This window comes from Salvelinus fontinalis, chromosome 16 (genome assembly GCF_029448725.1).
Source record: "Salvelinus fontinalis isolate EN_2023a chromosome 16, ASM2944872v1, whole genome shotgun sequence".
Lineage (NCBI taxonomy): Eukaryota > Metazoa > Chordata > Actinopteri > Salmoniformes > Salmonidae > Salvelinus > Salvelinus fontinalis.
The window spans coordinates 28,698,152-28,722,988 of NC_074680.1; the positions used below are offsets into that span (position 1 = coordinate 28,698,152).

Consider the following 24,837-nt stretch of genomic DNA (forward strand, 5'->3'; position numbering starts at 1 on the left):
AACAAGGAGATCACATACATATTTAGCATGTAAAACATTGCTGTGAGGGAAACAAGGAGATCACATACATATTTAGCATGTAAAACATTGCTGTGAGGGAAACAAGGAGATCACATACAAATTTAGCATGTAAAACATTGCTGTGAGGGAAACAAGGAGATCACATACAAATTTAGCATGTAAAACATTGCTGTGAGGGAAACAAGGAGATCACATACATATTTAGCATGTAAAACATTGCTGTGAGGGAAACAAGGAGATCACATACAAATTTAGCATGTAAAACATTGCTGTGAGGGAAACAAGGAGATCACATACAAATTTAGCATGTAAAACATTGCTGTGAGGGAAACAAGGAGATCACATACAAATTTAGCATGTAAAACATTGCTGTGAGGGAAACAAGGAGATCACATACAAATTGAGCATGTAAAACATTGCTGTGAGGGAAACAAGGAGATCACATACAAATTTAGCATGTAAAACATTGCTGTGAGGGAAACAAGGAGATCATATACAAATTTAGCATGTAAAACTTTGCTGTGAGGGAAACAAGGAGATCACATACATATTTAGCATGTAAAACATTGCTGTGAGGGAAACAAGGAGATCACATACATATTTAGCATGTAAAACATTGCTGTGAGGGAAACAAGGAGATCACATACATATTTAGCATGTAAAACATTGCTGTGAGGGAAACAAGGAGATCACATACATATTTAGCATGTAAAACATTGCTGTGAGGGAAACAAGGAGATCACATACAAATTTAGCATGTAAAACATTGCTGTGAGGGAAACAAGGAGATCACATACATATTTAGCATGTAAAACATTGCTGTGAGGGAAACAAGGAGATCACATACATATTTAGCATGTAAAACATTGCTGTGAGGGAAACAAGGAGATCACATACAAATTTAGCATGTAAAACATTGCTGTGAGGGAAACAAGGAGATCACATACATATTTAGCATGTAAAACATTGCTGTGAGGGAAACAAGGAGATCACATACAAATTTAGCATGTAAAACATTGCTGTGCAAATACTGAATCAAACGGTCAACAGGCACCACCTGAATGTAACGCCTTAGTCTTGTAATAATAATAATAATAAAAATAATATATTGAACAAAAATATAAACGCAACATGTAACAGTTTCAACGACTTTACTGAGTTACAGTTCATATGCGGGAATTAGTCAATTTAAATAAATAAATTAGGCCTTAATCTATGGATTTCACATGACCGGAAATACAGATATGCTTCTGTTGGTTACAGATACCTTAAAAAAGTGGGCCTCATGATCTCGTCGCGTATTATTGTGCATTCAAATTGCCAATCGATAAAATGTAATTGTGTTCATTGTCTGTAGTTCATGCCTGCCCATACCATAACCCCACCGCCACAATGGGGCACTTTGCTCACAATGTTGACATCTGTAACGCTCCTCCTCTTCGTCTGATGATGAGGAATAGGAATCATCGGACCAACACGCAGCGTGGTAAGTGGTCATAGTAAATTGAATCAAATAAACTGAACACTGAATGACAAAAAACAACAAAGAGAGTGAACGACACGAAACAGTCCTGTAAGGTGAAGAAACACAAAACAGGAAACAACTACCCACAAACACAGGTGGGAACAGGCTACCTAAGTATGGTTCTCAATCAGAGACAACGTTTGACAGCTGCCTCTGATTGGGAACCATATACCAGGCCAAACACATAGAAAAGGACAACATAGAACAAAACATAGAACGCCCACCCCAACTCACGCCCTGACCAACAAAAATAGAGACATAAAAAGGATCTCTAAGGTCAGGGCGTGACAACATCAGCAAACCGCTCGCTCAAACGACGCTACACACATGGTCTGCGGTTGTGAGGCGGGTTGGACATACTACCAAATTCTCTAAAATTACGTTGGAGGCAGCTTATGCTAGAGAAATTTACATTACATTCGCTTCCAACAGCTCTGGTGGACATTCCTGCAGTCATCATGCCAATTGCACGCTCCCTCAAACTTTAGACATCTGTGGCATTGTGTTGCGAGACACATGAAACATGGGACCAACACTTTACATGTTGCGTTTATATATTTGTTCAGTGTAATTTGATGGGTGCTTATATTTGTCCTATTTCACACATGTACAAGCGTGTATTAATAATATAATATGTGTAAATTGGAAATATGTTTTTTGCATATCCCAATTCTCACTGAGACACCCTCTGCGAGTGGGGTCATGGTCAGGGTCTGCCATTATCATTGGTGACCCTAAAGCAATTAGGGTTAAGTGACTTGCTCAAGGGCACATCTATAGATTTTTCACCTTGTCGGCTTGGCGATTCGAACTAGAAACCTTTCGGTTACTGGCCCAACGCGCTAACTGCTAGGCTACGTTACAGTGTAATTACACTGTAATTACCTTGTTCAGGTTTTTATGCTTTGTGTAAAGCCATCTCTCGCTCTCTCGCTCTGTCTCTCCCTCTCTCTCACTCTCTCTCTTTCTCTCATAGAAACCAACTTCCCCTCAAGCTGTAGGTTTACAGCTGGGCGGACCAATTGACCTTCCCCCCAGAGGCTCATGAACCTTGGCTCTGATGATAATATATCGTTGTCTCCCTAGCGCAATCCCCATCCCCCTGCCTCCATAGCATCCTCCCCTGGCACTGTAGACTTCATAGCAACACCCATAAATGATCCGTTAAAAACCCTGTGGATGTCCCTGAGGAGAGCAGAGCGGACAGCTGGACCAACATTGGGCTCTGTCTCACATCTCAGTCATCATATCTCTTTTCCGAGGGGAAAGCTTGGCTCTACTAACTTATAAATAACAAATAAATAAAACATATTTCTCTCTCTGCTGGAAAACCCACCTCACTTGAATTCACCACATTAGAGAATGTGAAGTGATATGTTACAGATGGCTGCCTGAGACCGAAACTTTGTTGTTATGTTGTAGTTTCTTGTGTGATGTTGTTGTAATTTTAGGAGTTCAGTGGGCAACAACTTGTAAAAGTTAGCTTTCTTTTAATTAAAATAGTATGAGCTTTGAGCTTTGCCTAAATCTGCCTGACCCTACAATTCTGACAGTGGATGGTAATATAGTGTACCATGCACTTTAAAATATTTGCAGACAACAAAATATTTGCAGACAAAAAAAGAATGCAAAAGATCTAAATAAATTCTTAACATTGACATAACGAAATAAATGCCAAAAGAGACACTTCCAAAACAATGTTTTTTTGGTAATAAGATTACCTTTTATATATATACATAGGTTAGACAGAGACATGGGAAGCTTTGGTTCCTACACCAGGCTTAATTTGGTTTAATTGCAATCAAATGGTATTGAAAAATGGTATCGAAATGTTTCACCTTAAAATGAAGCCCGCTTGCCTGATACCTTGAGAAAATAAACACTGACTGCAGCCCACTATGGCAATGGTTCACAGTTGATGAGTTCTACATTAATATTTAGCTAGTGCAGAATGACCATATCACATTTGTAATGTATAATCAGATTACATGGGAAGACATAAGGTCAACACAACAAAAATAACAGCAAGCTGTGTCATGTGTCATAGGTCGCTCGGAACCAGGAGGTTGTAGGTATTGCTGAAACGTATGTTCGTCATTATGAGACTCGTAAAGAGTAAACATACAGCCTGGTTACTGTAAACATACTTATCTAAAGGTCTAGATATGATGCACTCAAGTTAGAAAGCGCTATTCTCAGGGCATGTGCTACAATACAGTTTGTGCAGACAAACTCAGACATGTGACATCCATAACAACACATTTGACCAGATTGTATTGCTCTAAATGCACATTCATATTGTCATTCAGGAAATGTTATAGGATGTCAGCGTGAATAGAAGAGTGCAGAAGAGAATGGATTTAGGAACTGATGGCCTGTGCCAACCACATGATAATCATTGTAAAAATGTCATATTTGAATAATCACCTAGGCTTTTTTGATAAGAAATGAACTTAAGCAATCGGGAAGAATGCACATTTTCCTTTATAAAATAAGTATCATTTTGAAAATAGTTACAGAAGCCGAATACTCTTTCTCTGGAGAAGTCAGAATCCATGGACAGGATAAATTTTATGTAACCGGTTGCCCTCAGTTGGAGGACAGTGGTACTTCAGTGATGATTGTAAATTCCACACTGAAGACCATTAAGTGCAATCAACTATCATTGTGGCCTAGCCACTTATTTTGTAAGAAAACACATAAGACAAAACACACAAGTAAATAATGTATTATGTATATAGCATATTATTGAATTATTTAGGCTTGTTTGATTGTTTAAAAGGTTCTGATCTACAATCTTCACACCGCAACTGCACAGGTGTCAGTCGGTAAAGAATCTGAAATCCCTAGAGAAGATGCAGGTGTATTTATGCACACTGTGTGGTCTTCATGGTAGCTCATTGTTGCTCTCATGGAATGTAATTCCCTGTTTACAAATAGGCCTATAACAGAGAAATCCAGTGAAAGTGCATGTGTAGCTGTCATTGCATGCATTTGCTCCATTGTTAACATGTTGGTAACCCACTCTTTGATTGTTTACAATTTTCCAGACTGTGGCTTTTAAATACTCATAAACTGCACTTTAAATATTTCATGAGTACTGGAGGCCTATTATATGACCTACCTATATTGCTCGCACATACAGCTAGACGGCGCTCGCAAGCTGACAATTCCCGACTCATTACAGATTTGAACCAGTCAGCAAACTGCCTCCGGATAGGCCATACCACCCACCCAACCAAGCGCCGCGCAAGGATGTTTTTTTTCTTCAGGAAAACAAATCCAAGCAAAGGGTCGCGTCTTGAGTTTGTTTTCTCGCTAAAAAACATGCAATTTGTTGAGAAGTCGAGGCAAAGTGGATCGTAAGGCACATACTGCATTCTCTCGTTGGATATGGCGTCGATCTATGCGTGATGCTTGGTGTTACAAAGGGGATTTGTGCCGTTGACATTTTTTTTTCTAAAAGGAATTATCATAACTTGAGTCGGGAATCAACTTGAAAGGAAGAATAATTTCTGTAAGAAGAGAAGGAAAGGAAGGCTCGAGCATATTGAAGTCTGCTCAAGGTATGACATCTCAAACTATTCAATCAACGACCTATATTATTAATGAACATTTACCAAAGTTGTCAAGTCTCCGCGCACTAGTCAAAGCGGACGTAGCAACTGACATGTAATTACAGGGTTATGAACGTGGCTAACAGGCTACCGAAATGTTTCTTAGCGTTTTTGCACTGAACTTGTTTGTTTTAATGGCCACCTTTACTGTGATTAATTTCCGATTCAACCGAACCTATTCCACACGAGGAATGGGCATGCGAAGGTTTTAGCAGGAATAATCGAACTGCTGTCAGCAAGGCAACAATAGCTCCGTGGTATGGCTAATGGATTACGATAGTTTACTAACAAAGCCTTTCAACTGCATTCTTCTGGCTTGTTATGTAGCCGTTTTGTCGGCAAAGTTGCAGCGACACAGAACGGTCTAATCCGTATGCTATTCCCCTAACTACAACACCTCTTGTTAAATTGTACATACAAAAAAATAAAAATAAAGGCCTCTACTATTATTCAATAAAAAGTGAAACATTGTTGTTATTTATTGCTAGCCTATACATCGCCTCTTTACTGTTGAAGTGACGGATGCGGCTTTGCAATGAGTGATGTCCCAATTTTGTCAACGTCAAACATAAAAAATAAAAAAAATCACGTTGGCAGATCAATGTATTAAACTTACATTTGACTCCAACAGTAACGCCATTTGAATAACCTCTTTCATTCTATGGCAACTTGAATGTAGTTTTTGGGCTGATCTCAGGTAGCAGAGTGTTTACTTGTCTGCTTTAGGATGTTTAGTGTATAAGAGGACCCTATGGAGTGTGAAATCCACCAGTATGCCATTGAGTTGCGTCAGAATGGCTCACACAGGCATCTGATTAGAATTTTTATTTTTTTATTTTATTTATTTCACCTTTATTTAACCAGGTAGGCTAGTTGAGAACAAGTTCTCATTTGCAACTGCGACCTGGCCAAGATAAAGCAAAGAAGTTCAACACATACAACAACACAGAGTTACACATGGAATAAACAAACATACAGTCAATAATACAGTAGAAAAAGTCTATATACAGTATGTGCAAATGATGTAGGATAAGGGAGGTAAGGCAATAAATAAGCCATGGTGGCAAAGTAATTACAATATAGCAATTAAACACTGGAATGGTAGATGTGCAGAATATATACACTGCTCAAAAAAATAAAGGGAACACGAAAATAACACATTTTAGATCTGAATGAATGAACTATTCTTATTAAATACTTTTTTCTTTACATAGTTGAATGTGCTGACAACAAAATCACACAAAAATTATCAATGGAAATCAAATTTATCAACCCATGGAGGTCTGGATTTGGAGTACTACAGGCTGATCCAACTTTGATGCAATGTCCTTAAAACAAGTCAAAATGAGGCTCAGTAGTGTGTGTGGCCTCCACGTGCCTGTATGACCTCCCTACAACGCCTGGGCGTGCTCCTGATGAGGTGGCGGATGGTCTCCTGAGGGATCTCCTCCCAGACCTGGACTAAAGCATCCGCCAACTCCTGGACAGTCTGTGGTGCAATGTGGCGTTAGTGGATGGAGCGAGACATGATGTCCCAGATGTGCTCAATTGGATTCAGGTCTGGGGAACGGGCGGGCCAGTCCATAGCATCAATGCCTTCCTCTTGCAGGAACTGCTGACACACTCCAGCCACATGAGGTCTAGCATTGTCTTGCATTAGGAGGAACCTAGGACCAACCGCACCAGCATATGGTCTCACAAGGGGTCTGAGGATCTCATCTCGGTACCTAATGGCAGTCAGGCTACCTCTGGCGAGCCCATGGAGGGCTGTGCGGCCCCCCAAAGAAATGCCACCCCACACCATGACTGACCCACCGCCAAACCGGTCATGCTGGAGGATATTGCAGGCAGCAGAACGTTCTCCACGGCGTCTCCAGATTGTCACGTCTGTCACATGTGCTCAGTGTGAACCTGCTTTCATCTGTGAAGAGCACAGGGCGCCAGTGGCGAATTTGCCAATCTTGGTGTTCTCTGGCAAATGCCAAACGTCCTGCACGGTGTTGGGCTGTAAGCACAACCCCCACCTGTGGACGTCGGGCCCTCATACCACCCTCATGGAGTCTGTTTCTGACCGTTTGACCAGACACATGCACATTTGTGGCCTGCTGGAGGTCATTTTGCAGGGCTCTGGCAGTGCTCCTCCTGCTCCTTCTTGCACAAAGGCGGAGGTAGCGGTCCTGCTGCTGGGTTGTTGCCCTCCTACGGCCTCCTCCACGTCTCCTGATGTACTGGCCTGTCTCCTGGTAGCGCCTCCATGCTCTGGACACTACGCTGACAGACACAGCAAACCTTCTTGCCACAGCTCGCATTGATGTGCCATCCTGGATGAGCTGCACTACCTGAGCCACTTGTGTGGGTTGTAGACTCCGTCTCATGCTACCACTAGAGTGAAAGCACCGCCAGCATTCAAAAGTGACCTAAACATCAGCCAGGAAGCATAGGAACTGAGAAGTGGTCTGTGGTCACCACCTGCAGAACCACTCCTTTATTGGGGGTGTCTTGCTAATTGCCTATAATTTCCACCTGTTGTCTATTCCATTTGCACAACAGCATGTGAAATTTATTGTCAATCAGTGTTGCTTCCTAAGTGGACAGTTTGATTTCATAGAAGTGTGATTGACTTGGAGTTACATTGTGTTGTTTAAGTGTTCCCTTTATTTTTTTGAGCAGTGTATATATATTACAGTGCAAGTAGAGATACTGGGGTGCGAAGGAGCAAGATAAATAAATACAGTATGGGGATGAGGTAGTTGGATGGGCTATTTACAGATGGGCTGTGTACAGGTGCAGTGATCTGTGAGCTGCTCTGACAGCTGGTGCTTAAAGCTAGTGAGGGAGATAGGAGTCTCCAGCGTCAGTGATTTTTGCAGTTCGTTCCAGTCATTGGCAGCAGAGAACTGGAAGGAAAGGCGGCCAAAGGAAGAATTGGCTTTGGGGGTGACCAGTGAGATATACCTTCTGGAACGCGTGCTACGGGTGGGTGCTGCTATGGTGACCAGTGAGCTGAGATAAGGCGGGGCTTTACCTAGCAAAGACTTGTAGATGACCTGGAGCCAGTGGGTTTGGTGACGAGTATGAAGCGAGGGCCAGCCAACGAGAGCGTACAGGTTGCAGTGGTGGGTAGTATATGGGGCTTTGGTGACAAAACGGATGGCACTGTGATAGACTGCATCCAATTTGTTGAGTAGAGTGTTGGAGGATATTTTGTAAATGACATCCTCGAAGTCGAGGATCGGTAGAATGGTCAGTTTTACGAGGGTATGTTTGGCAGCATGAGGGAAGGATGCTTTGTTGCGAAATAAGAAGCTGATTCTAGATTTCATTTTGGATTGGAGATGTTTAAAGATATACTTCTCCTTAATGCAACCGCTGTGTCAGATTTCAAAAACGCTTTACAGCGAAAGCACATCATGGAATAATGTGAGTACAGCGCTCAGAGACCAAAACAAGCCATACAGATACCCGCCATGTTGTGGAGTCAACAGAAGTCAGAAATAGCATTATAAATATTCACACACCTTTGATGATCTCCATCGGAATGCACTCCCAGGAATCCCAGCTCCACAATAGATGTTTGTTTTGTTCGATAAAGTCCATAATTTATGTCCAAATACCTCCTTTTTGTTCGCGCGTTTAGTTCAAAAATCCAAATTCACAAGGCGCGAGCACTAGGTCCAGACAAAGTCAAACAGTTCCATTACAGTTCGTAGAAACATGTCAAACAATGTATAGAATCAATCTTTAGTATGTTTTTATCATAAATCTTCAATAATGTTCCAACCCTTAGTCAAACAGCTCTTATTTGCCCCCCTCTTCACAGTAGAAGCCTGAAACAAGGTTCTAAAGACTGTTGACATCTAGTGGAAGCCTTAGGAAGTGCAATCGTACCAAATGTACACTATCTTGGATAGGCAAAGACTTGAAAACCTACAAACCTCAGATTTCCCACTTCCTGGTTGAATTTTTTCTCAGGTTTTTGCCTGCCATATGAGTTCTGTTATACTCACAGACATCATTCAAACAGTTTTAGAAACTTCAGAGTGTTTTCTATCTAAATCTACTAATAATTTGCATATCTTAGCTTCTGGGCCTGAGTAGCAGGCAGTTTACTCTGGGAACGCTTTTCATCCGAATGTGAAAATAGCTCCCCCAGCCATAAGAAGTTAATGTGATTCTGGAAGGAGAGTTTACAGTCTATCCAGACACCTAGGTATTTGTAGTTGTCCACATAGTCTAAGTCAGAACCGTCCAGAGTTGTGATGTTGGACGGGCGGGCAGGTGCGGGCAGCGATCGGTTAAGAGCATGCATTTAGTTTAACTTGCATTTAAGAGCAGTTGGAGGCCACGGAAGGAGAGTTGTATGGCATTGAAGCTCGTCTGGAGGTTAGTTAACACAGTGTCCAAAGAAGGGCCAGAAGTATACAGAATGATGTCGTCTGCGTAGAGGTGAATCAGAGAATCACCAGCAGCTCTGAAACCAGATTGCATAGCGGAGAAGGTACGGTGGGATTCGAAATGGTCGGTAATCTGTTTGTTAACTTGGCTTTTGAAGACCTTAGAAAGGCAGGGTAGTATAGATATAGGTCTGTAGCAGTTTGGGTCTAGAGTTTCTCCCCCTTTGAAGAGGGAGATGACCGCGGCAGCTTTCCAATCTTTGGGAATCTCAGACGATACGAAAGAGAGGTTGAACAGGCTAGTGATAGGGGTTGCAACAATTTTGACAGATAATTTTAGAAAGAGAGGGTCCAGATTGTCTAGCCCGGCTGATTTGTAGGTGTCCAGATTTTGCAGCTCTTTCAGAACATCAGCTATCTGGATTTGGGTGAAGTAGAAATGGGGAGTCTTGGGCGAGTTGCTGTGGGGAGTGGAGGGCTGTTGATCGGGGTAGGGGTAGCCAGGTGGAAAGCATGGCCAGCCGTAGAAAAATGCTAATTGACAGTGTTTCCTAGCCTCAGTGCAGTGGGCAGCTGGGAGGAGGTGCTCTTATTCTCCATGAACTTTACAGTGTCTTAGAACTTTTTTGAGTTTGTGCTACAGGATGCAAATTTCTGCTTGAAAAAGCTAGCCTTTGCTTTCCTAACTGCCTGTGTATATTGGTTCCTAACTTCCCTGAAAAGTTGCATATCACGGGGGCTATTCGATGCTAATGCTGAACGCCAATGGATGTTTTTGTGCTGGTCAAGGGCAGTCAGGTCTGGAGAGAACCAAGGGCTATATCTGTTCCTGGTTCTATTTTTTTTGAACGGGGCATGCTTATTTAAGATGGTGAGGAAAGCACTTTTAAAGAATACCCAGGCATCCTCTACTGACGGGATGGGGTCAATATCCTTCCAGGACACCGGGCCAGGTCGATTAGAAAGGCCTGCTCGCTGAAGTGTTTTAGGGAGCGTTTGACAGTGATGAGGGGTGGTCGTTTGACCGTGGACCCATTACAGATGCAGGCAATGAGGCAGTGATTGCTGAGATCTTGGTTGAAAACAGCAGAGGTGTATTTGGAGGGCAAGTTGGTTAGGATGATATCTACGAGGGTGCCCGTGTTTGGGGTTGTACCTGGTGGGTTCATTGATAATTTGTGTGAGATTGAGGGCATCAAGCTTAGATTGTAGGATGGCCGGGGTGTTAAGCTTGTCCCGGTTTAGATCACCTAGCATCACGAGCTCTGAAGATAGATGGGGGGGAAATCAATTCACATATGGTGTCCAGGGCACAGCTGGGGGCAGAGGGTGGTCTATAGCAAGCGGCAACGGTGAGAGACTTGTTTCTGGAAAGGTGGATTTTTAAAAGTAGAAGCTAGTAGAATGTCAGGTCTAGGGTTGCAAAGGCTCGGAAACTTTCCAGTAAATTTCCGTAATTTTCCCGGGAAATTTTCCATTGGAAGTTAAGAATTTTGCTTAAATTCATCAAAAAAGTTAGCGATTAAAAGGGCCCAGGATTACACAGGGTCATGGCTGGCACGAAAGACCGGGAGGCCACTCCCCCAAGTTTTTTTGGGGGGGGGGGGGGGGGGGGGGCACACGGGGAGTGTGGCTGAGTCAGGTTGGAGACCTGAGCCAACTCCCCGTGCTTACCGTGGCGAGCGTCGTACTGGTCAGGCACCGTGTTATGCGGTGGAGCGCGCGGTGTCTCCAGTGCGCGTGCATAGCCCGGCGCGCTACATTCCAGCTCCCCAAACAACTACCTCTTTACCTACTGTATTCATTTATTTATTTTTGCTCCTTTGCACCCCATTATTTCTATCTCTACTTTGCACTTTCTTCCACTGCAAACCAACCATTCCAGTGTTTTTTTTACTTGCTATATTGTATTTACTTCGCCACCATGGCCTTTTTATATTTTTATTTATTTTTATATATATTTTGTTTGCCTTCACCTCCCTTATCTCACCTCACTTGCTCACATTGTATATAGACTTATTTTTCACTGTATTATTGACTGTATGTTTGTTCTACTCCATGTGTAACCATGTGTTGTTGTATGTGTCGAACTGCTTTGCTTTATCTTGGCCAGGTCGCAATTGTAAATGAGAACGTGTTCTCAATTTGCCTACCTGGTTAAATAAAGGTGAAATAAATAAAATAGATGGTATAAAATACAGTACATACATGTGATATGAGTAATGTAAGATATGTAAACATTATTAAGTGCCATTATTTAGAGTGAATTGTATAAAGTGACTAGTGATCCATTTATTAAGATGGCCAGTGATTGGGTCTCAATGTAGGCAGCAGCCTCTCTGAGTTGGTGATAGCTATTTAGCAGTCTGATGGCCTTGAAGTAGAAGCTGTTTTTCCGTCTCTCGGTCCCAGCTTTGATGCACCTGTACTGCCCTCGCCTTCTGGATGGTTGCAGTGTGAACAGGCAGTGGCTCGGGTGGTTCTTGTCCTTGATGATCTTTTTGACCTTCCTGTGACATCGGGTGCTGTAGGTGTCATGGAGGGCAGGTTGTTTGCCACTGGTGAAGTGTTGTGCAGACCGCACCACCGTCTGGAGAGCCTTGCGGTTGAGGGCGGTGCAGTTGCCATACCAGGCTGGGATACAGCCCGACAGGATGCTCTCTATTGTGCATCTGTAAAAGTTTGTCAGGGTTTTGGGTGACAAGCCAAATTTCTTCAGCCTCAGCGCTGTTACGCCGTCTTCACCACACTGTCTGTGTGAGTGGACCATTTCAGTTTGTCTGTGATGTGTACACCAAGGAACTTAAAACTTTCCACCTTCTCCACTGCTGTCCCTTCGATGTGGATAGGGGGGTGCGCCCTCTGCTGTTTCCTGAAGTCCACGATCATCTCCTTTGTTTTGTTGACGTTGAGTGAGAGGTTGTTTTCCTGACACCACACTCTGAGGGCCCTCACCTCGTCGTTGTTGGTAATCAAGCCCACTACTGTTGTGTCGTCTGCAAACTTGATGATTGAGTTGGAGGCGTGCATGGCAACGCAGCCGTGGGTGAACAGGAAGTACAGGAGGGGGCTGAGCACGCACCCTTGTGGGGCCCCTGTGTTGAGGGTCAGCGAAGTGGTGATGTTGTTTCCTACCGTCAGAAAGTCCAGGACCCAATTGCACAGGGCGGGGTTGAGACCCAGGGCCTCCAGCTTGATGATGACCTTGGAGGGTACTACGGTGTTGAATGCTGAGCTGTAGTCAATGAACAGCATTCTTACATAGGTATTCCTTTTGTCCAGATGGGATAGTGCAGTGTGATGGCGATTGGGTTGTCTGTGGACCTGTTGGGTCGGTATGCAAACTGAAGTGGGTCTAGTGTGGCCGGTAAAGTGGAGGTGATATGATCCTTGACTAGTCTCTCGAAGCGCTTCATGATGACAGAAGTGAGTACTACGGGGCAGTAGTCATTTAGTTCAGTTATCTATGCCTTCTTGGGTACAGGAACAATGGTAGCTGTCTTGAAGCATGTGAGGACAACAGACTGGGATAGGGAGCGATTGAATATGTCCGTAAACACACCACAGGTGTGTGTCAAGTCTGAACTCAGCAGAAGTGTCAATGGTGAAACCACTTGCTCATTCTCCCGGAGCAGACAGCTGATCTACTGATGGTGAACCAGCTGTTTTAGTACATGCTCCGCAGCTGGCCTGGGGAGTGGGGATTTGGACTGTCTGCCATCCTGCCTGAGATGATGCTGTGAAGTTAGAGTCCGGCTCATTAGTTAGCACAGTAGTAAAGCAAAGCTCTCAACGAGAATGACGCAGAGAGAGCCTACGTGTTATTCCCCCAGCACTCTCCTAGTCAACAATCAGCTGAGATGTGTTGGTAGAAGACCAGTACAGAGTTTCTCTTCTGAGGTTTGGTGTCCCAAACCTCCATTTCCAGCTCAGGGAGCCACACGTCCTGACTCTTTTGACGATAACTTGGGACAGCTTTGCTCTAAGATAATGCTAATTGGATGTTCGAGCAATGAACTGGTAGGGCACCTTAAATGATTAAAGAAGATCTTAGAAATCAATAGCCTTCTTCTACATCTTCATTGTAAGTAAATGAAGAGAAAATCCCTGTGGGTTATGGAGCGCTAAAGGCTATAGCCTTATGAATGAGTGAACTGTTATAGTATCAATTCAAGGCTTTGGTGTTTTTGTAACGAGTGCGTTGAGAGTCGGGAAGCAAGTTCAAGGAGTGAGTGTTTTAATAAATAAAATAAACAATGAACACGAAACACAAACAACTCCTCACCGACATGAAAACAGAGTCAATAACCAAGGGGAGTGACAGATATAGGGAAGATAATCAAGGAGGTGATGGAGTCCAGGTGAGTGTCATGAGGCGCAGGTGCGTGAGACGATGGTGACAGGTGCGTGAGACGATGGTGACAGGTGCGTGAGACGATGGTGACAGGTGTGCGAGACGATGGTGACAGGTGTGCGAGATAATCAGCAGCCTGATGACCGGCTTCTAGAATAGTTTTATTGATGACAGGGAAAATAATAAAACCTAGCATAAATTTGATAAGGTGCTGAAAGAGAACCTTGTCTTTGACACTTTTTAATGAGGATAAAATGTGCTACTTGGTACCTTACAATGCAGTGAATGTATGTATTTTTCTACTTCTGGTGTTTGTCATCCGCTTTCTTTCTTTGTGTCAATGGCATGTTGATTGGTCCTAAAGAGATTTTGAAGCTCTTTTAAAAGAGGAATATATGAAGTGATTTAATCCTCATTTTATTTCAGTGCAAATTCTGTATGGGTCAGGTGAGGTCACCAGCACACATATGTCTTTGACACATCCAAGCGTGTGGAGTGTTTATGCATGTGTGTGTGAAGAACACTGATTCAATGAGAAAATCTCAATGCGCAGTGCCTTTTGGAATGTTGAACTAAATGGCAGAGTAACCAATTGAAGAACTAGACCAATCTGCAACTCTGGACTATCTGGGGCATTGCATAAACAGTAGTCAAATCGGCATTTGGCCTCTGCTTTAGCTATAGAACACTTAGTAGGTCAAGTTATCCCAATTGTTACTGTCTACCTTATGCAAATTCATGGCTGTGCGCACGTGTGAGCTGTACTGTGGCGTCAGATGACAGCCACTGTTAATGATCTGATAAAGGTTGAACTGGAGGGTTTTCGGAGAGCTGAAATTTTAGGAGGATATAAATTGGACCCAGAGATCTCCCAGACACGAGGCGTATGTGGCAGGGACTACAAAGTGAAAACCAGCCACTTCACGGACACTGACGTCTTGCTTCCGGACAAGCTAAACACCTTCTTCGCACGCTTTGAGGATAACACAGTGCCACCGGCGCAGCCCGCTACCAAGGACTGTGGGCTCTTCTTCTCCCTGGCCAATGTGAGTAAGACATTAAAGTGTGTTAACCCTCGCAAGGCTGCCGGCCCAGACGGCATCCCTTGCCGCGTCCTCAGAGCATGCGCAGACCAGCAGGCTGGAGTGTTTACTGACATATTCAATATCTCCCTATCCCAGTCTGCTGTCCCCACTTGCTTCAATATGTCCACCATTGTTCCTGTACCCAAGAAAGCAAAAGTAACTGAACTAACCTATCCCATCTGGACAAGAGGAATACCTATGTAATAATGCTGTTCATTGAGTATAGCTTAGCATTCAACACCATAGTACCCTCCAAGCTCATCATTAAGCTTGAGGCCCTGGGTCTGAACACCGCCCTGTGCAACTGGGTCCTGGACCTCCTGACGGGCTGCCCCCAGGTGGTGAAGGTAGGAAACAAAACCTCCACTTCACTGATCCTCAACACAGGGGCTACACAAGGGTACGTGCTCAGCCCCCTCCTGTAATGCCAGTTCACCCACCTGCGTGGCCACGTACACCTCCAACTCAATCATCAAGTTTGCAGACGACACAACAGTAGTAGGCCTGATTACCAACAACAACGAGACAGCCTACAGGGAGGAGGTGAGGGCCCTGGGAGAGTGGTGCCAGGGAAATAATCTCTTAGTCAACGTCAACAAAACAAAGGAGCTGATTGTGGACTTCAGGAAATAGCAGAGGGAGTACGCCCCTATCCACATCGACGGGACCGCAGTGGAGAAGGTGGAAAACTTCAAGTTCCCCGGTGTACACATCACTGACAATCTGAAATGGTCCACCCACACAGACAGTGTGGTGAAGAAGGTGCAATAGCTGTGCAGCGACGTTACCCATCCAACCTGACAGAGCTTGAGAGGATCTGCAGAGAAGAATGGGAGAAACTCCCCAAATACAGGTGTACCAAGCTTGTAGTGTCATACCCAAGAATACTCGAGGCTGTACTCGCTGCCAAAAGGTGCTTCAACAAAGTACTGAGTAAAGGGTCTGAATACTTATGTAAATGTTTTATCAGTTTATTTTAAATACATTTGCAAAAATGTCTAAAACCTGTTTTGCCTTGTCATTATGGGGTATTGTGTGTAGATTTTTTTTTATTTAACTAGGCAAGTCAGTTAAGAACAATTTCATATTTACAATGACGGCCTACACGGGCCAAACCTGGACGATGCTGGGCCAATTGTGCACCGCCCTATGGGACTCCCAATCACGGCCAGTTGTGATACAGCCTGGATTCGAACCAGGGTGTCTGTAGGAGGCTGAAGAAATTTGGCTTGGCCCCTAAAACCCTCTCAAACCTTTACAGATGCACAATTGAGAGCATCCTGTCGGGCTGTATCACCACCTGGTACCGCAACTGCACCGCCCGCAACCGCAGGGCTCTCCAGAGTGTGGTGCGGTCTGCCAAATGCATCACTGGGGGCAAACTACCTGCCCTCCAGGACACCTACAGCACCCAATGTCACAGGAAGGCCAAAAAGGTCATCAAGGACATCAACAACCCGAGCCACAGCCTGTTCACCCTGCTATCATCCAGAAGGCGAGGTCAGGTGCATCAACAGGTGCATCAACGCTGGGACAAGAGACTGGAAAACAGATTTTATCTCAAGGCCATCAGACTGTTAAATAGCCATCATTTGCCGGCTTCCACCCAGTTACGCAACCCTGCACCTTAGAGGCTGCTGCCCTATGTACAAAGACTTGGAATCACTGGCCACTTTAATAATGGAACACTAGTCACTTTAATCATGTTTAAATAATGTTTACATACTACTTTACTCATCTCATATTTATATACTGTATTCTATTCTACTGTATTTTATTCAATGCCTCTCCGACATTGCTCAATCTAAAATGTATATATTTCTTAATTCCATTCTTTTACTTTTAGATTTGTGTGTATTGTTGTGAATTGTTAGATACTACTGCACTGTTGGAGCTAGAAACACAAGCATTTTGCTACACCCGCAGTAACATCTGCTAAATATGTGTATGTGACCCCCCAAAAAATATTTGATTTGATTTGAGTCTCCTCTTTTGTCTTTCTGCAATTTCGGAGGAAGAAATCCATATAAATGATTGATAAAGTGACTTCACTGTAATTTGAATAATGCATTGATCCTATTTCTGCCTGGCGTTTTGTATGGTAATGTGCTGTGGGAGGCTGAGGTACTCGGTCTGCTCTGTAAATGGCTGATTTAAATACAGAGACCCAACCCACTCTGGTGAGGTGTGTGTGTGTGGTGTGTGTTTGCAAGCTACAGAATGAAAAATGGGGGATGGCGAGTGTGGTGGCGTGTAGGCTAGCCTTTCCCCGTCACCTCTCATTAGTGACACATAGCCCAGCTATCCTTGCCACTCCCCTCCCCAAACCCACCACAGGCCCATCCCAGTCCCAGTCCCAACACCCTGCTCCAGCCCAGCTGTCTCCCTCCCCCACACCCCCAGACATCCTTCCTCTCCCCATTCAACATCAGCGAGAAAGAGAGCGTCTGGGGTTAGACTTAGTAAGCTGAGGAGACACTGTGTCCAGGTCTCAAGGAAATTGTTGTTTTACAAACATTAAGATGTGCTTCCAGGATCCTAGTTGAATATGTGGGAATTATGGTTCTTGAAGTTGATTGTTGTTTGGGCTCTAGCTGTGTATGGGGGGGGGGGGGTGTATTGTTTAGCTGGCGTTAAGGGATGTATTGTTTACTCTGCATCTATCCTGCCCCTCAGAGGACTCTTGTCTGCAAACAAGACGGCACATCTCAGGGGTTTTCTCTTCATCCTGGATATTCAAATTCTCTACACAAATCCCTCTTAAGCCTGGCACAGTTTTATTAGGTTTTAGTGTATTGCAGTGTGGATATTTGGTTTACCATTGTGTGTATTGATTAAGAGCGTGTGGTTTTCCTGGGAGCCCCTGGGAGGCTGGTTAAAGTGCTGCTCAATGGGAGCAGACACAGTGATGTATTAGAGTGCTGGAGGAAAAACTGCCTTCTGAGATAAAGCAGATCTCCCATCACATTGGAATTCCCCGCCAGCCTCCCAGAGGGTCAGGAGCTGCTAGACTGTGTGTGTGTCTTTGTTGGTTTTGGGGAGATGGGGTTGTTGATGGTTATATAATCTTTAGTTTTGTATCAAACATTGTTTTGCTATAGGCAATGTAAATTATGTGATGTATTAGGGCAAGTCCATGGTAACGGAATTACGCTTTGACTCAGTTTATTCACTTTAAAATGTATGCCAAACAAAGACCATTTGATTTCAAAGTTTAACAAACCATACAACTCTTAACAATTTCCACAGAAACATGTACAAAAACTAATTTAGTAGAAGAACTGTGCAGATGCAAACTTTGGTAATGTAATTACAGTAACTTTGGAAACGTAATTACAAAAACTCTTAAATATCTGCTCCGAATTAAGATTCAAAGATGTCTGCAGAAATAACTGCATGTTAGCTATTTTTACTTTATTTTTCTTATTATATATCTTTTTTTGTGCTTTTTACCCTTTTTTTCTCCCCAATTTCATGATATCCAATTGGTAGTTACAGTCTTGTCCCATCGCTGCAACTCCCGTACGGACTCGGTAGAGACCAAGGTCGAGAGCCTTGTGTCTTCTGAAACACGACCCTGCTAAGCCTGCACTGCTTCTTGACACACTGCTCGCTTAACCCCGAAGCCAGCCGCACCAATGTGTCGGAGGAAACACTGTACAACTGCCGACTGTGTCAGGGTGCATGGGCCCGGCCCGCCACAGGAGTCGCTAGAGCGCGATGGGACAAGGACATTCAGGCCGGCCAAACCCTCCCCTAACCGGACAACGCTGGGCCAATTGTGCGCTGCCTCATGGGTCTCCTAGTCGCTGCATAATTATTCTCCTGATGTTTCACAAGTTTGGACATCACAGTGCAGTAGAGTACAGCATAGATTACTGAACTATACTCTACTTTTCTTCACTGTATTGTATTGGACTGTACTCTACTGTGCTCTACACACTGTACAGTACTGTGCTATCCAAACTTGTGAATCATACACTACCGGTCAAAGTTTAAGAACACCGTTCTCATTCAAGGGTTTTTCTTTATTTTGACTATTTTCTACATTGTAGAAACACATATGGAATCATGTAGTAAACAAAACAGTGTTCAAATATATTTTACATTTGAGATTCTTCAAATAGCCACTCTTTGCCTTGATGACAGCTTTGCACACTCTTGGCATTTTCTCAACCAGCTTCACCTGGAATTATTTTCCAACGGTCTTGAAGGAGTACCCACATATGCTGAGCACTTGTTGACTGCTTTCAGTCACTCTGTGGTCCGTCTCATCCCAAACCATCTCAATTTGGTTGAGGTCGGGGGATTGTGGAGGCAAGGTCATCTGATGCAACACTCCATCATCACTCAGCCTGGAGGTGTGTTGGGTAATTGTCCTGTTGAAATACAAATGATAGTCCCTCTAAGCCCAAACCAGATGGGATGGTGTATCACTGCAAAATGCTGTGGTAGCCATGCTGGTCAAGTGTGCCTTGAATAAATCACTGACAGTGTCACCAGCAAAGCACCCCCACACCATAACACCTCCTCCATGCTTTACAGTGGGAAATACACATGCGGAGATCATCCATTCACCCACACTGCGTCTCACAAAGATACTGCGGTTGGAACCAAAAATCTCCAATTTCGACTCCAGACCAAAGCACAGATTTCCACCGGTCTAATGTCCATTGCTCGTGTTTCTTGGCCCAAGCAAGTCTCTTCTTATTATTGGTGTCCTTTAGTAGTGGTTTCTTTGCAGTAATTCGACCATGAAGGCCTGATACACGTAGTCTCCTATGTAAAGTTGATGTTGAGATTAGTCTTTTACTTGAACTCTGTTAAGCATTTATTCGGGCTGCAATTTCTGAGGCTGGTAACTGTAATGAACTTATCCTCTGCAGCAAAGGTAACTCTGGGTCTTCCATTCCTATGGCAGTCCTCATGAGAGCCAGTTTCATCATAGTGCTTGGTGGTTTTTGTGACTGCACTTGAAGAAACTTTCAAAGTTCTTGAAATGTTCTGAATTGACTGACCTTCATGTCTTAAATTCTTATGGTTGGGGGCAGTATTGAGTAGCTTGGATGAATAAGGTGCCCAGAGTAAACTGCCTGCTACTCAGGCACAGAAGCAAAGATATGCATATTATTGGTAGATTTGGATAGAAAACAGTCTGGAGTTTCTAAAACTGTTTGAATGATGTCTGTGAGTATAACAGAACTCATATGGCAGGCAAAAACCTGAGAAAAAATCCAACCAGGAAGTGGGAAATCTGAGGTTTGTAGGTTTGCCTATCCAATATACAGTGTCTATGGGGTGAAATTGCACTTCCTAAGGCTTCCACTAGATGTCAACAGTCTTTAGAACCTTGTTTCAGGCTTCTACTGTGAAGGATGAGGGAATGAGAGCTGTTTCAACCAGGTGTCTGGCAGAGTGCCATGAGCTCACTCAGGCGCGTCCCCGTGAGAGGTAGCTGCGTTCCTTTTCGTTTCTAAAGACAACGGAATTCTCTGGTTGAAACATTATTGAAGATTTATGTTAAAAACATCCTAAAGATTGTTTCTATACATCATTTGACATGTTTCTACGAACTGTAACGGAATTTCTTGACTTTTCGTCTGGCCTGCGCGTCATGAATTTGGATTTTTGAACTAAACGCGCGAACAAAAAGGAGGTATTTGGACATAAATTATGGACTTTATCGAACAAAACTAACATTAATTGTGGAACTGGGATTCCTGGGAGTGAATTCTGATGAAGATCATCAAAGGTAAGTGAATATTTATAATGCTATTTCTGATTTCTGTTGACTCCACAACATGGCGGGTACCTGTATGGCTTGTTTTTGTGTCTGAGCGCCGTACTCAGATTATTGCATGGTGTACTTTTTCCGTAAAGATTAAAAAAAAAAAAATCTGACACAGCGGTTGCATTAACTTCTCTGGGATATGTGGGACGCTAACGTCCCACTTGGCCAAAAGCCAGTAAAAATGCAGATCGCCAAATTCAAATAAATTACTATAAAAATCTAACTTTCATGAAATCACACATGAAAGACACCAAATTAAAGCTACACCTGTTGTGAATCCAGCCAACATGTCTGATTTCAAAAAGGATTTACGGGAAAAGCACACCAAACGATTATGTTAGGTCAGTACATAGCCAAAGAAAAACACAGCCATTTTTCCAGCCAAAGAGAGGAGTAACAAAAAGCAGAAATAGAGATAAAATTAATCACTAACCTTTGATGAAGTCCTATGAGTGTCATCTGATGAAGATCATGTTACACAATACATGTATGTTTTGTTCGGTAAAGTTCATATTTCTATCCAAAAATCAGAGTTTAGGCGGGACGCTACTGTCTCACTTGGCCAAAAGCCAGAGAAAATGCAGAGCGCCATATTCAAATAAATTACTATAAAAATTAAACTTTCATTAAATCACACATGAAAGATACCAAATTAAAGCTACACTGGTTGTGATCCAGCCAACATGTCAGAATTCAAATAGGCTTTTCGGCGAAAGCAAACAATGCTATTATCTGAGGATAGCACCATAGTAAACAGAGAGAGAAGCATATTTCAACCCTGCAGGTGCGACACAAAACGCAGAAATAAAAATATAATTCATGCCTTTCCTTTGACGAGTTTCTGTTGTTGGCACTCCAATATGTCCCATAAACATCACAAATGGTCCTTTTTGTTCGATTTAATTCCGTCGATATATATCCAAAATGTCCATTTATTTGGCACGTTTGATCCAGAAAAACACCGGTTCCAAATTGTGAAACGTGACTACAAAATATCTCACAAGTTACCTGTAAACTTTGCCAAAACATTTCAAACTACTTTTATAAAACAACTTTAGGTATTCTTTTACGTAAATAATCAATAAAATTGATTATATACAGGATTAAAACAGGATTAATACAGGATTAAAACAAACTGTAGCTAGCTTTCTGGTCATGCGCCTCTAACAAACAGGACACAACAAGTGACCCTGATTCAAAATGGCCGTACTTCTTCATTACACAAAGGAAAAACCATCAACCAATTTCTAAAGACTGTTGACATCCTGTGGAAGCGGTAGGAACTGCAAGAAGGTCAATTAGAAATCTGTATTCCCAATGAAAATCCATTGAAAAGAGAGTGACCTCAAAAAAAAAAAATCTGGATGGTTTGTCCTCGGGGTTTCGCCTGCTAAATAAGTTCTGTTATACTCACAGACATGATTCAAACAGTTTTAGAAACTTCAGTGTGTTTTCTACCAATATGCATATCTTATCTTCTGGGGATGAGTAGCTGGCAGTTGAATTTGGGTATGCTTTTCATCCAAATGTGAAAATGCTGCCCCCTATCCTAGAGAAGTTAAGGAGAAGTTTATCTAAAGTTCCATGTAAAACACGTGTATCTTTTATCAATGTTTTTTATGAGTATTTCTGTAAATTGATGTGGCTCTCTGCAAAATCACCGGATGTTTTGGAGGCAAAACATTACTGAACATAACGCGTAAATGTAAACTACGATTTTTGGATATAAATATGAACTTTATCGAACAAAACATACATGTATTGTGTAACATGAAGTCCTATGAGTGTCATCTGATGAAGATCATCAAAGGTTAGTGATACATTTTATCTCTATTTCTGCTTTTTGTGAACCCTCTCCTTGGCTGGAAAAATGTCTGTGTTTATCTGTGACTAAGTACTGCCCTAACATAATCAGATGGTGTGTTTTCGTCGTAAAGCCTTTTTGAAATCGGACACTGTGGTGGGATTAACAACAAGTTTATCTTTAAAATGGTGTAAAATACTTGTATGTTTGAGGAATTTTAATTATGAGATTTCTGTTGTTTGAATTTGGCGCCCTGCACTTTCACTGGCTGTTGTCAAGTCGATCCCGTTAACGGGATCTCAGCCGATCTCAGCCGTAAGAAGTTAAAGTAATGATGGACTGCTTCGCTTTGCTTATTTGTGCTGTTCTTGACAAAATATGGACTTGGTCTTCTACCAAATAGGGCTATCTTCTGTATATCCGCCTACCTTGTCACAACACAACTGATTGGTTTAAACACATTAAGAAGAAAGAAATTCCACAAATTAAATTTTTAACAAGGCACACCTGTTAATTGAACTGCATTCCAGGTGACTTCCTCATGAAGCTGGTTGAGAGAATGCCATGAGTGTGCAAAGCTGTCATCAAGGCAAAGGGTGGCTACTTTGAATCATTTGTTTAACCTGTCTAGCCCAGGCGTTCCGCTAGCGGAACTCCTCCCACATTCCACTGAAAAGGCAGAGCGCGAAATTCAAAAAATGTTTTTTAGAAATATTTAACTTTCACACATTAACAAGTCCAATACAGCAAATGAAAGATACACATCTTGTGAATCCAGTCAACATGTCCGATTTTTTAAATGTTTTACAGCGAAAAGAGCACGTATATTTATGTTAGCTCACCACCAAATACAAAGAAGGACAGACATTTTTCACAGCACAGGTAGCATGCACAAAGCCAACCTAACTAACCAAGAACCAACCAAACTAACCAAGAAACAACTTCATCAGATGAAAGTCTTATAACATGTTACACAATAAATCTATGTTTTGTTCGAAAAATGTGCATATTTGAGGTATAAATCAGTTTTACATTGCAGCTACCATCACAGCTACCGTCAAAAATAGCACCGAAGCAGCCAGAGTAATTATAGAGACCAACGTGGAATACCTAAATACTCATCATAAAACATTTCTGAAAAATGCATCGTGTACAGCAAATGAAAGACAAGCATCTTGTGAATCCAGCCAATATTTCAGATTTTTTAATTGTTTTACAGCGAAAACACAATATAGCATTATATTAGCTTACTACAATAGCCTACACACAACCGCATTCATTCATCAAGGCACGTTAGCGATAGCAATAGGCACGTTAGCGTTAGCGAATAAACCAGCAAAAGATATCAATTTTCACTAACCTTCATAAACCTTCCTCAGATGACAGTCCTATAACATCAGGTTATACATACACTTATGTTTTGTTCGAAAATGTGCATATTTAGAGCTGAAATCAGTGGTTATCCATTATGCTAACGTAGCTTCCTTTTCCCAGAATGTGCGGATATTTCTATTAGACTCTCACCTATTCTGACCAAATAGCTATTCATAAACATTACAAAAAAATACATGTTGTATAGGAAATGATAGATCCATTAGTTCTTAATGCAATCGCAGTGTTAGAATTCTAAAAATATCTTCATTACGACATAAGGCTTATGTTATAGCGAGAGAGTGGCGCAAAACTACTAGTATACAGTTCGACAGATATATGAAATAGCATCATAAAATGTTTCTTACTTTTGGTGATCTTCCATCAGAATGTTGGACAAGGGGTCCTTTGTCCAGAACAGTCGTTGTTTGGATTCAGAACGTCCATTTTCCCTCTTGAATTAGCAAGCACACTGGCTAAGTGGCGCGAAGCTCTCCTTTCTGAAAAAAGGCACACAACGCAACACGCCTAACGTCCCGAATAAATTTCAAAAATCGAATAAAACTATATTGAAAAAACATACTTTACGATGATATTGTGACATGTATCAAATAAAATCAAAGCCGGAGATAGTAGTCGCCTATAACGACGGCATTTCAAAAGGCAATTCCAGGTCCATCTGCGCGCTCTCCAGAAAACAGGAAATTGATAACTCGTCGTGCCAAGAGGATATATTCCACCTCAGACCAAGATAAACACTTCATTTTTTCTCTCACATCCTCTTGACATCTAGGGGAAGGTGTATGACGTGCATGTATACTCATACGTGTCATGCCCATTTATAGGCAGGCCCTTGAACAGAGCATAATTTTCAG

The 24,837-nt window shown here is 42.5% G+C and overlaps 1 protein-coding gene across 1 annotated transcript in view; it reads left to right on the forward strand.

Annotated features, from left to right (window-relative positions):
- The first annotated feature begins 4,736 nt into the window (after positions 1-4,736).
- Positions 4,737-24,837, forward strand: part of LOC129812947 (BTB/POZ domain-containing protein 7-like) — a 49,895-nt gene continuing 29,794 nt past the window's right edge. Inside the window, exon 1 of the mRNA XM_055864957.1 lies at positions 4,737-5,112. The gene's annotated coding sequence lies outside the window, so the exon portion shown is untranslated. The remainder of the gene's footprint in view (positions 5,113-24,837) is intronic.